This window comes from Lissotriton helveticus, chromosome 3_2 (assembly GCF_964261635.1).
Source record: "Lissotriton helveticus chromosome 3_2, aLisHel1.1, whole genome shotgun sequence".
In the NCBI taxonomy this organism is placed as follows: domain Eukaryota; kingdom Metazoa; phylum Chordata; class Amphibia; order Caudata; family Salamandridae; genus Lissotriton; species Lissotriton helveticus.
In genome coordinates, this window is record NC_136062.1 from 381,917,067 (window position 1) to 381,930,014 (window position 12,948).

A 12,948-nucleotide genomic window follows, 5' to 3' on the forward strand; every position below is an offset into this window, starting at 1 on the left:
CGAGGTTCCAGATGAGTTCTCTTAGGGTCAGCCGCGATCAGATCAGCAGGGCTTCAGGTCCAAGATACAACTGCCCGCTAGTTGTCGGGCGGGCCCAGTTATAGTCCTTCTGCTCTTTGATCTCCGGACCCTCGCAGGCCGAGGTCTCAGGCCCTGGGGGCTGGTCGTCGGCGAGGTCCGGCGGTTGGCTCTTTGATCTCTTTGAAAGATGGGTCTGGGAATTCCCAGACGCCCAGCGGGTCTGGAGCCAGCCCTCGGGGAGGCCAGAGGGGTGATCGAAACTGGCCCACAGGGGAGGGCCAAAGGTGTGACAGAAACCAGCCCCTCAGGGGAGGCCGGAGGTGCCATCGAAACTCCCTGGCTTATCTCACTCGGGAGCTCTTTACCCCCCAGCCGGGACTGGCGCGCCTTAGGAGTCTGGGTTTCGCTGGGCCCGGGGTCACGCTAGGCCCAGGGAGACTGGGATGCTGGGAAGGGAAGATGGCGTCCGGGCCTTGTGGGGCATGCAAGGTTAGGCGCTCAGAGCCGGGAGTGGAGCGGGGAAAGTAGGCCTGGTCGAGGTTCCAGGGGGATCTAGGCTTAACTGGGGTAGGACGACCAGGCTCTGGTCGCAGGCTACAGTAACTGGGAGGCTGCGCAGGGGACTCTGGGTACAGGCCTACGCTCACAGGGTGTGGAGGGACAGAGGCGAACCACGCCACGAGGCCGGGTCCAACAGGCTATGCAAAGGCCCCCCTGGCCTGAAAGAAGAAAATAAACGGAGTATAAGTATGAGCCCTGCTCCCAAGAAATCCGATCTAGTTTTAGAACAACGAACCTCTGCCCAACTAGAAGGAAGAAGAAGAAGAAGAAGCTGGAAGGACTGGCCTGCCGTTTGCCTTGCTGAGGAAGGAGAGGAAAAGACCAGAGAAGGACTTTGCTGACTTGTGCTCTAAACTGACTACAAGGGCTTGACTGAGCTTGCCCCCTGAGTTGAACCCCAGGACTAGTGGGTTCTTTGTGCCTTGGGTCATCTGCAAACAGAGCTGTGTGTTTCCTCCCGCCGGAGTCAAGACTGTGCTCCCTCGCCCTCTCCTAGGGCCGTGACACTTGGGAGCTCGCCTGCCTTGTACCCATTGAGAGCCTCGCTCTGCCTGAGCCACTCTCTGCCCCTTGGTTTAGGCTGCCGGCTCCTCTGCCACCTCGCTCGTTATTGGAGTGCCTGCAGTGCTGTCTTCCCCCCCCTCCCGCCGGAATCCTGGTTTCACAAGCGTACCCTCAAGCCTGGACGGCTGCCCGTGCGCTGCGAATGCCCCCGGCCGCCCCACTGTGCCCTCTGACCTCTGGAAGAGGCTGCGTCGCACCAACAAGGGATTCGCCCCCCTCTATAGCTTGTTTTAGAGGCTCCCGTGCTGCACCCCGCCGTCTGGAAGCCACCCGCCGTCCACAGACCCCAAGGTTCGTCCCGTGCTTTAAAGCGCACCGACCTCCTACGTCCCGTCTGCCTGCCTGGTAGACTGAGTGAAGAATGGACTTCGCGCACAAGCACGAATCTACACACAACGGGCTCGTGGCCCGCAACGTTTTCTTTCCCCGTGGTAACTGTGCACCTTAACCGGCCTGGTACACTCCTGATTGTCCGCCTGAAGCCGCTGACCGTGTGCGGCGCGTACTCAGCCTTTGCATCCTCCTGTGCGCGTCATTGAACGAGCCGCACCCGAGCAGTACGACTCGCACCCTGCCGGAGACCACAGCCGCACCATAAGCGGCGCACCACCAGAAGCGTGAGAAACGGCAAGGCCGGTACTCTCTGCCATACGACACACACAGAGGTGCCACGAAGCGCACAGCCACAACAGGAGTTCCCCCTGCATCTGGATATCGTGCCCGAAGTGTGGGGACATTGTTTCCGGGACACCAAGAACCCAGGGAAGCACCCTAAAGTGGTGTAAAAGCTAAGAACAATACTTGCCATTATTTTATACCTGTGGCTCCCGATCTAACAACGTTATAAAAGGTCTTGTGATAATTTATACCCCTCTCTACCTCTACCTCTCTACACCTCTATCGCCCTCACTCTATCTATCTATTTATCTATCGCCCTCACTCTATTTATCTATCGCCATCACGTTATCTATCGCTCTCAATCTATCGCCATCACTCTATCTAGCGCTCTCCCTCTATCTATCACTCTATCTATCACACTCTATCTATCGCATCACCACAGCATCACTCAGCACCACCACAGCATCACTCAGGGGCACCACAACATCACTATGTGCTACCACAGCATCACTGAATGGCAGAGCATCACTCGTCGCCACCAGAGCATCAATCTGTGCAACCATTCAACAACTGGTTCAAATATCTTCTCTCAATGTTTCAAGGTTTATTACAAATGTCACAAAAAGATGATAATATTTCACTTCTGTTCTTGGATTTTCGTCACAATAAAATACACTGAACATAATCTTCACAAAAGTTATTTATAAAAGTTTAAACTATTGCCATTATAAATTACAATAACTTTTATTTAAGTATTAATTATAAAAAAAATAAAAGCCATTGTTTTTATTTGTAATATGAATACATCTAAGTCACGTAAATAAAACACATATTGCATTACAAATGCTATAGGTGTCACATATGCAAAAGTTATAACTATTGGCATTGTAAATGACAAAGCTATTAATTTTACTATATCAAAACAAACACATAAATAAAATATTTGTAATTTACAATACCAATAGTTCAAACTTTACTAATGCGAGACCTATTGCATTGCAAATGCTTGTTTTTTTCCATATGTGACGAAGCCTGTCCGCTTCTTCATGCTCGCACAAATCAAATAGATTACTAACGAGGCCATAATCCTGCCCCAATCATGCAATATTCACACTGATTTCGTAGTGTGCGCCACACTGATATCCTCACACACGAGCATCTCCGTCAAGCGCTATATTTTATTAAAGCCCCTTCCAGGTGGGCACAGTAAAGAACCTCGGATAGGGCTGGAGATTGTGTGTCCCAGCAGACTAGGGTGACCAGAGTTTGAGAAACAAAAACCGGGACAGGTTTAACATAAAAGTGGGTCTAAAGTCTTTCATTTTACTTTTATGTCTGACCTGTCCTAATTTTTGCCTAACCATGTAAATATAAACACACACATATACACATGTGCATTTATATTTACATGCATATGTATATGTACGCACACACACACATAGATATATATATATATATATATATATATATATATATATATATATCTTCACATTTTCACACACATTTGCAAGGCTACCTTCTATAACGGCTGTGGCAGGACCTCCACCCTGTACCTCGCTGCTCTTCCCCACTCTTTCTTCCCGCTGCAGAGAGCCTCTACAGCCTGCCTCCTGTCCAGCCTGAAAGATACCGATACTAAATGTTATCACTTTACGTGGGTCTCTTGAAAAGAGAGCATAGTTTCATTTCCGTTTTGCAGAATGACATTCTTTGTCCCAAAAATCGTGACATTTATTAAAAATTAGGAAAATTGTCGGGACGCAGGGACAGTCCTTTGAACACCGGGACTTTCCGGGGAAATCCGGGACGTCTGGTCACCCACAGCAGACGCCTCTGAAATATAACACCACAACTGTTTACAGCAGGACACGGCTTGCTTCCAGTGCTTGCGGGACATATGCAAATGAGTATGCAAATACGGGTACCCCAATCCCAGCCTGGATGGCATGAACTGCTGCCGCGAGAGAGGAGCTCCCTTGTCTGCCTGAGTGTCTAAGTCAAGTGTAAGCAGAGTCCGTGTAGAGATGTGTGGTTCTCGAAGAGGTGAGGGTTGCCTCTTTTCTGGATTGCAGCTGATGTGCTTGCTAGGATGCAGGCAGGGGCGGATTGGCAAGGCGGGCATTCGGGCATGGGCCGAAGGGCCGGTGCCTCAGTGCCCCCTGTGGGCCGTTTTTTGGGTTTCGCCTGCCGAAAGGCTGCGCTCTGCGCAGCTTTTCAGCGCAGGTGAAATCCTATGTCTACACTAAGCACTTCGGGAACGTCCCCCGGCTCTCATTGGCTAGCTCCATAAATGGAGGCTAGCCATTGGGTGCCGGATCTGTCCGTCAAGGCCGGACCAGATTCGGGGGCGTTCCCGACATTTTTTCCCTGGGCGGAGTTTCTCGTGTCCTCTCCCGCCCCCCTCCCGCCATTCGTGTCCTCTCCCGCCCCCCTCCCGCTGCTTCGGTCTGGTCTGGTCTGGTCGTGGGAGTCGGGGACAGAGACGCTGATCGCTGCGAGCGGGAAGTGCAGGGAGAAACTCACGCAGCCTGCGTGAAGAAGGAGGAGACCCGAAGAAAGCCGAGGGGCAACAACATCCGTGGGATTCAAAGTGTCAGTATACTGGTTACTAGGAGGAACGGGCCGGGCCACAGCCTCGAACTTTCTTGGAGGTTGTAGCCGACACCCTGTGCTCGTGGTGCTTGTTATATCCATGAAAGACGTGCCTGCAGTAGCTTCACTAGCGTCTTACTATCCAATTGTACGAGTTTCTGGGTTGATTGACGGCAACACACTGGGCCTTCGTGCTGTGACTCCCCCCTCCTGGGACTTCCGAGGCAGAGAGATGCAGGTAAGTGTGAATCGATTCTTTTTATGTTTGGTGCATGCGTGTATATTTGAATTTTTGGGAAGGAGTGTTGTGAATGATGTGTGTGTGTGCACGTGTGTAAATGTATGGGTGTGAATGAGTGTATGTGTGCGTGTGTGTCCCGTCCACCCTCCTCTCTCCTAAAACCCTTCCTGGTCCCTGATCTAAATACTGGCTAGGGAGTGTAGTAGGGAAGACTGTTGCCCTAGGCTGTTGTAGAATCCTATTTGGACCTGAAAGCAAGCGGTGTGCTTGACACTTCAAGGCACTAGTCCATAGCTGCACGCCTTCGAGCGGAATTCAGGACAGCGCCTGTCTATTGGGATAGGAATTTACATGAATAATTCTGTCTCACTGACTCCGCCTCTCATCATTCACTACACGCCTGCTTACAAGCTGCAGCGACTCAGCCTCTCATCATTCACTACACGCCTGCTTACAAGCTGCAGCGACTCAGCCTCTCATCATTCATACACACCTGCTTACATGCTGCAGCGACTCAGCCTCTCATCATTCACTACACACAACGCACAACTTGCACTACGCTCAGCGGTGCGTGTTTGCTGCTTTAATGAAGTTAGTAACGTATGATTTGTGTTGTGCGCACAACTGTTTATTTCACACATCGCTCCCCGCGCTAAAGTGTTGCTGGTTTCTTAGCGACACTTTTTTTGTTCTTTGGTTTAGAATAATGCCAGCGGTGTAACTCCCACGCACGTTTATCGATTTTATCATGATATTTGACATTTCTTTACTCTGAATTGTTAATTGTGTTGTGTACTTTCTGTGCTGCTGTATGCGGACGTTTGGCCGGACAAACAGCACACCTGCCGTGTCTGTGTTGTCCTTATGCCTCTTGTGCGGCACGCGCTGATGCCCTTGCAACTTTGAATGAGAGAGCATCTCTGGCACTTAACAGTAGGAAACGGGAAGTATGGTACAGGACGTGGCGTTGTGGCCCGAGCTATCGCCGCGAGAGCCAGGATCGAATTAGAGGGGGAGGGGGAGGGGGAGGGGTGACCTTGTGTTATGTAACTTATGCTCTCCGATACCTGCGGGTCGAGCTCGCGCTATGTGCCTTCTCTGCTGCATGCCATCGCTGAACACTCGTTGCCCTCTCTGCCATTTCTGTTCACAAACTGCCCCCGTTCATACACTGCCTCTCTTCTGGGCCCCATCTGAAGACTTAATGCTGTCTCCACTCGCAACCACTTCTGCTCACACACTGCCCTCACAGCTCCCTGTCCCTTCTCCTCACACACTACCCCTTCTCCTGTGCTCCTTTTTGTCTCTGATCAATCACTGCCCTCGCAGCTTCTTGACCCTTTAGTTCACACACTGCCCTGCCCCTCGCTTCCTTAGCTCCAGGCTATATTTCAAAAACATTAAAACCAGCATGGCATTTAGATGTGGGAAAAGTATTTTCCATTCATAAATATCACACCATTATTCAGCTAGGGTGACAGATTTTCCAATGTTGTGAATATTAGTTATAGCCTAGGACCGAAATTATCTGGCAAACTCGTATACGGTAAAATATTTACCACAGTGTGTGTGGCCCTGGGTATGTGTGGCTCTGTGTGTGTGTGTGTGTGTGTGGCTGGCTCTGGGTGGGTGTGTGTGTGGTAGTAATTGCTGTCTGCTGAGCTCGTCAGTAGGGTACAATAGGTCTCACATTTGCGACAGATTAAGCTAATGGCAATGTAAATGACAATGCCACTAATTTATCTGTTTTCAAAACCAACACATAAACACATAAATACAAAATTTGTCATATTACAATGCCAATAGCTCTAACTTTTCCAAAGGCGAAACCATTGCATTGTAAATGCTTGTTTCTCCCCTGTCCCAGCCCACAGAGTGGAGTAGGAAAAGGGGAGAAAAAAAACGGCCCACAGTGCACGGAGACAGACAGAGAAAATGAAAGCAGCCTCGCTGTGCGCCCGGACAGCGATTGTCAGCTGTGGCCTCTCCTTCACCCCTGCCCTGCCAAGCATCAAGCTGAGGCTGGGCTGTGGAGGGGTGATTGCAAGAATCTGCCTCCCTGGGGGCCAGGTGTTTCTCAGGCCTTTGAGCCATTTTCACCTCGGCCCCCCTGGGGCCCATACAGCCCAGAAATGGTGTTGGTCTTAACACCTCGCCCACAGCCCTTCACATTCAGGGCATAGTGGGCGAGGAAGAATGGGTCTTGCTGTGGGGGCCAGGTGATGTTTGGAATTTTTTGAATTTTTTTATTTATGCTATTTTATATAGCGCGGACTTTACCCGAAGGTGTCAGAGGGCTTCACACTAGGAACAGCAATAATACATGAGGAGAAAAATTACAAGTGGACAAATTACAAAAGCAAACGTTAAGTTACATGAATCAAAAGTGACAATAGTGAGCAACCAAAATACATGAGGTAGCAATTGGTACATTACAGGAGGAAAAAGTGATGTGTGCAGGTTACAAAAGCGTATAAAGTACAAGTAGAGGAATAATACTGCAATAATGGCAGACACTCCAGCACAAGAACAAACGTTACGTAGGCAATTGTGGCACTTGTGCAAGTATCTAAAGCAAACAAAAGTGAGAGGTAGCATACAGTGTGATACCAGAGAAAAGTGACGTGTGCAAGTTACAAAAGGGTACCATACACAGGTACAAGGGTAATACTACAGTAAATGGTAAACACTCAAACTGCCAGAATACACTGGGAAGGCATTTCCCATGCTCCAGCTTCACCTCAGCCTCCCCCCTGGATACCTGGCTACCTTGGATGACCCAGAAAGCGGTGTTTTGTGCTCCCCTGCCAGGACATTTTCCCGAGGCCTGGAGGGCTGATTAATTTACTAATTGCAGGGGCCTTACCTCTGTTCATGTGCTCCTGAGCTGAAGGTCTGGGGAGGGCTAAGTAGGTTAGTAATAGCAGGGGCTTTGCTGCTTTTCAGGTGCTCCTGTGCTGGAGGGCTGGAATAATTTTGTGACAGAAAGGGGCCTTGCTATTTTTTTTAGTTGCTCAGCATGTAGGCCATTGTCACCTTGGCCCTGTGTCCTGTGCAAGAACAGTATCCTCCCACTTTCATTCCTTGTCTGTGCAAATGGTGTTTCATGAAAGGGCACACCCCTTGAATGTGGGCCACGCCCCTTAAATATGGGCCACGCCTCTTGAATGTGGGCCACTTTTTCCGTTAGTGCCCGGGCCGAATTGTGATCCCAATCCGACCCTGGATGCAGGGTGCATGGGAGAGGGTGAGGGGGGCTGGCCCCTGGTCCCTTCTGGGTGCAGGGAACATATGAGGGCTGCTGCGGGGTGTCCCGGGGCAGGTAGTGAACATGGAAGACGTGGAGACAATGCGCAAAGGAATTACTGGGCTATCGGAAGCCTGTGCACGGTCTCTGGTGCCAGTGTCTGTGTGTTACTCTGTCTGTGTACAGAGCTTAACAACTGCGAAATAGTGCTTGTATGCGGTATATATAAAACTATTCCTCTTCTTTACGATATGGTGTGGCTGGTGATATTTTTTTTTGCAACCTCGTGTCACCATAGTTTGTTTTATTAATGAGGGAGCTTTATCTCACAGTATCGGTAATCGTTCTGTTGGGCGGTATCGGTCACCGGGTTTTCTCTCGCCTCCAAGGCGTCTTGCTCCCCGGCGGCACTAGCTGTGCCTTCCCACGGGGCCGAACGCAACCAAAGGGCCGCCGAGTCCAGGTATTTCCACCCCCAACCAGGAACACGACGCGCCCGCCTCCCTAGGTCCAAGGCAGGCCCGGCTCCAGAAATTTTTATTTGGGTGGGCCAAGGGTACATTCGGATGGGGCAATACCGTCCCAATTTATCACTTCTGGAGGTAGTCTACAAGCCATAGATTACATCATATCTACTCTTGCCAACAGTTACTATGATACAAGGATTGCTTCTGTGTGTATACAGAACATGTGGAGAGTTATTTACTTGTGCCCCACCCCTGCCCTCTTTCTCTGTAGATACCTTTACTACAACCCTCCAACAGTGCACTCCATCTCTTCATAGCCCCTCACCCTCATGACCTCCTCAGTTTTCCTCACTACCACCCTCCACCAGTGCCCATCTCCCACCCTCCCTCATGACCTCGTCCTCGGATTCCCGCACTACCACCTTACAACAGTGTCCCTCCTCTTTCCAAAGGCCCTCCTCCTCATGACCTCCTAAGATTCCCTCATTGCCACCCTCCACCAGTGCCCCTCATTGCTCTGTAGCCCAGCCCCCCATTACCTCGTCCTTGGATTCCCTCATTGCCACCCTCCACAAGTGCCCCTCATTGCTCCGTAGCCCAGCCCCCCATTACCTCCTTGGATTCACTCATTGCCACCCTCCAATAGTGCCCCTCATTACTCCGTAGCCCAGCCCCCCATGGCCCTCTCCTTGGATTCCCTCACTGCCACCCTCTAACAGTGCCCGTCATCGCTCCATAGCCTCTCCCCCTGATGACCTCTGTTGGAGGGGGGAGGTCTCTGGGGGACAGAGGTAAGTACTTCTGACCACCCCGGGACCCCTCTCCTCCAGGAACGTTACCGAGCACGTAGTCAGACCCTCCAGAGGGGAGGGTTAAGCATTTATGATCATGCACATGGAGACACCGTCCCACTACAAATGGACACCACACCAATTGGTTAAAGGCAAAACAGGTTCTTTATATATGGCTTCTGATCAGATCAAGGACTATAAGGTACACTTGGGCTAGAGGTCAGGTTCGCTCCGATGATGGCCGGGACTTAGGGAGGAGGCGTGCGGGGGAATGCTTGAGGTACTCAGTCTCCCCGGAGGGGATCGTCTCTAGTCCGGTTGGTTCAGGAGGGCCGTGGGATTTAATACTCCTGGTATGGGGGTTGGAGGCCACGCATCTGGCGTACGGCTCCCAATCCTCGAGCCGCGGGATACGGAGGGCTACGATGTAGAGGTATCAGGCATACGACTCACAATCCTCGAGTGGCGTGATACCGATGAATCCCGGAGCGGCGAATTGCGTACCACTCGTACCTTTTGATTACGATTCGTCCACTTATGTCCCATGCACCCCGAGTTCAGGGCACGGCTCGCACTTCTGAGCACTGTTAGATTGGGATGCACCTCAAGGACGGTGGACGCACGGTGTGGATCGTACTTCGGAGCGTGAATGGGCCCTCAACGCTCCTCCAGTACGGTGCGTACTGTTCCCCGTGCGGTGCGTACTCTGGAGCGCAGCTGGTCCTCTAGCGCTCCCAGGGACGTGGCGTACTGTTTCAAGCACGGGGCGTACTCCGGAGTGCGGCCGTTCCTCTAGCGCTTCCAAGTACGGGGCGTATAGCTCCAGGTGTGGTGCGCACTCGTACGCGGGCAGGTTCGCTGGCGCTTCAAAGTATGAGGCGTACAGCTCTAGGTGCGGGGCATACTCTGGAGCACGGTGGGTCCACTGGCGCTTCCAAGTACGAGGCGTACAGCTCCAGGTGCGGGGCGTACTCTGGAGCGCAGCAGTTTCTCTAGCGCTTCCAAGTACGAGGCGTACAGCTTCAGGTGCACCGTAAGGCTCGAGCCGCAACTAAGTCAGCAGGGCTCGAGTCGGGGGGGAACTAAGCGTCCGCAGGGGGGGAAGAGAGCCGCGACCATGTCCACAGGGCTTAAAATGGACAAGTCAAGCGTCCCGTAGGGTCAGGAGAGCCGCGATCCAGTCAGCAGGGCTCAGTGAGGTTTTGCGGGAGAGCAACGTCCTTCTCGCAGGATGGGCCGCGACCACGTCCGCAGGGCCCTCTTGTTCCAGGATCCAACTAACTCCACTCCCAAGGCTGTTCCAGTTATATCTTTTTTTCCTTACAAGTTTGAGCCCTCCCAGATGGCTCCTTGAGGCCTGGGGCTGATTGTCAGCGCCTCCGGCCATCTGGCACTCGTGTCCTTTGAAGTCTTGAGGTGGGGCTTTTCCGCTGCCCAGCAGGGAGCGGGGCCATTCCTGGCAGGAGGTTCGATTGAAACTCCTCTGCCCTTTCTACTGGGAAAAGGATCGCTACCCACAGCTGGGCAGGGAGAGATGGGGGTTCAGGTTTCTCTGAGGTTGGGGCCCTGTGGGAAAGGGCACTGGCGGACCTCAGTTTCTATCGCTGGGCCTTGGCACTAGGCTTCCCGCTACTGGTGGGAATTGGGAATGCTATGCTGGTGCGGCTACTATTCATCTGGGATCAGGGTGGATGTAGGGAGGACAGAGGACAGGGTTACACTGGTGGTGGCCTCGCACAGGTGACGGTTGGGGCCCTGGATGTAAGAAGGCCCACGCCAAGAAGGCCAGGTCTAACAACCTCCTCCTCTGATTCCCTAATTGCCACCCTCCAGCAGTATCATTCATCTCTCCGTAGCCCCTCTCTCATATTCGATTTCATTTGTTGTATAGCACTACTCATAGTGTAGGGTGTCGTAGTACTTTACATCAAGCATACATTTTGCAGAGAAAATGAATCCTACAAGTATGTAAAACAGCCTATAGGGAATGTCACATAAGCCAATGAGAATTACAAGGTGAAGGAATCACATGTGGTCCATACTGGTGGGCGATAAGTTTTAAGAGGGTTTGGTCTGGAGAAGCACAAGCACAGGATTGAAAGCGGGGTTGGCTTTGCTAATTAAAATGTATATCTGCCAAAACAAACTCTTTATAGCAACATTAGAGTAATGGAAGAGTAGGGATATTCTAACTGTATTGAAACATACAAAAAAAATTCTAAGTATACCATTCAGGTTTGTATGCAGCTCTTTGATGTCAATTTATAGGTCACTGTCCTATTTTAGGATTGTAACTTCTGTCCTGCAAGTGACCTATTGAGCTAGCCACACATCCACAGAAAATACAGTTTATCTGCTTTTAAAAATTATGAACAGACAAAATATTGCTTTTTAGGTTTCGCACTCAATCAATCAGGAGTTTGTTAAAGCGCGAATACTCACCCGTAAGGGTCTCAAGGCGCTAGGGGGCGGGGGGGGGGTTGCAGGTTCCATTCCATCAAGGAGGGGGTCTGTCGAAGAGCCAGGTTTTGAGGTTTCTTGCGAAGATGGGGAGCGATGTTGTCTGTCTGAGGTGGAGCGGAAGGGCGTTCCATGCTTTGGCCGCGAGGAAGGAGAAGGAGCGGCCTCCTGATCTGATCTTTCTGGTGCGGGGGACCACGGCGTAGGAGAGCTGGGCTGATCGTATGGTCCTTTGGGGTGCGTGGAATTCGAGTCGGCTGTTCAGGTATGCAGGTCCGGTGCCGTGGAGGGCCTTGTGTGCGTGGGTGAGCATCTTAAAGGTGATTCTCGCCTAGAAGGGGAGCCATCGGAGTGTGCACAGGTGCTGCGAGATGTGGTAGTGTTTTGGCAGGTTGAGGACCAGTCTGGCGGCGTTCTGGATGTTCTGTAGCTTGCGGATGAGATTTTTGTTTATTCCGGCGTAGAGTGCGTTGCCGTAGTCGAGTCTACTGGTGACCAGGGCGTGAGTGACTGTCTTTCGGTGTTCGAGGGGGATCCATTTAAAGGTCTTACGAAGGAGGCGGAGGGTGTGGAAGCAGGAAGATGAGAGTTGATCTGTCGGTCCATTTTGAGCTCTGAGTCCAGGATGATTCCCAGGTTGCGTGCGTGGTCTGTGGGGGTTGGCGGGTTTCCGAGGGCGGTGGGCCACCAGGTGTCAATCCAGGCGTCTGGGTTTGGGCCCATGATGATTACTTCTGTTTTGTTGGTGTTTAGTTGTAGGCAGCTGTTTTTCATCCATTTGGCGACAGCTTCCATGTCTTCTCGAAAGTTGCGTCTGGCGGTGTTGAACTCGTTGGATAGGGAGAGGATGAGCTGGGTGTCGTCTGCGTATGACACTATGTTGAGTCCGTAGGTTCTGACGATGGGGGCAAGTGGAGCCATGTAGACGTTGAAGAGCGTTCGGCAGAGGGAGGAGCCCTGGGGGACTCCGTAGGTGTGGGGTCCGAGAGGAAAGGGGGGAGTCTGACCCGCTGTGTCCTGCCGGAGAGGAAGGAGCAGATCCAGTTGAGGGCCTTGTCCTGGATTCCTGCGTCGTAGAGTCTGCGTATTAGGGTGCGGTGGGAGACTGTGTCGAACGCTGCTGATAGGTCGAGGAGGATGAGGGCTACTGTTTCTCTTTTGTCCAGTAAGGTGTGGATGTCGTCTGTTGCGGCGAGGAGGGCGGTTTCCGTACTGTTTTATTCTGGAGCCGGATTGGGAGGAGTTGAGGATGTTGTGTTCTTCAATGAATGTGGCGAGTTGGCTGTTGATGGCTTTCACGATGACTTTCGCTGGGAACGGGAGTAGGGAGATGGATCTGTAGTTTTTGAGGTCGGTGGGGTCCGCTGAGGGTATCTTTAGGAGGGG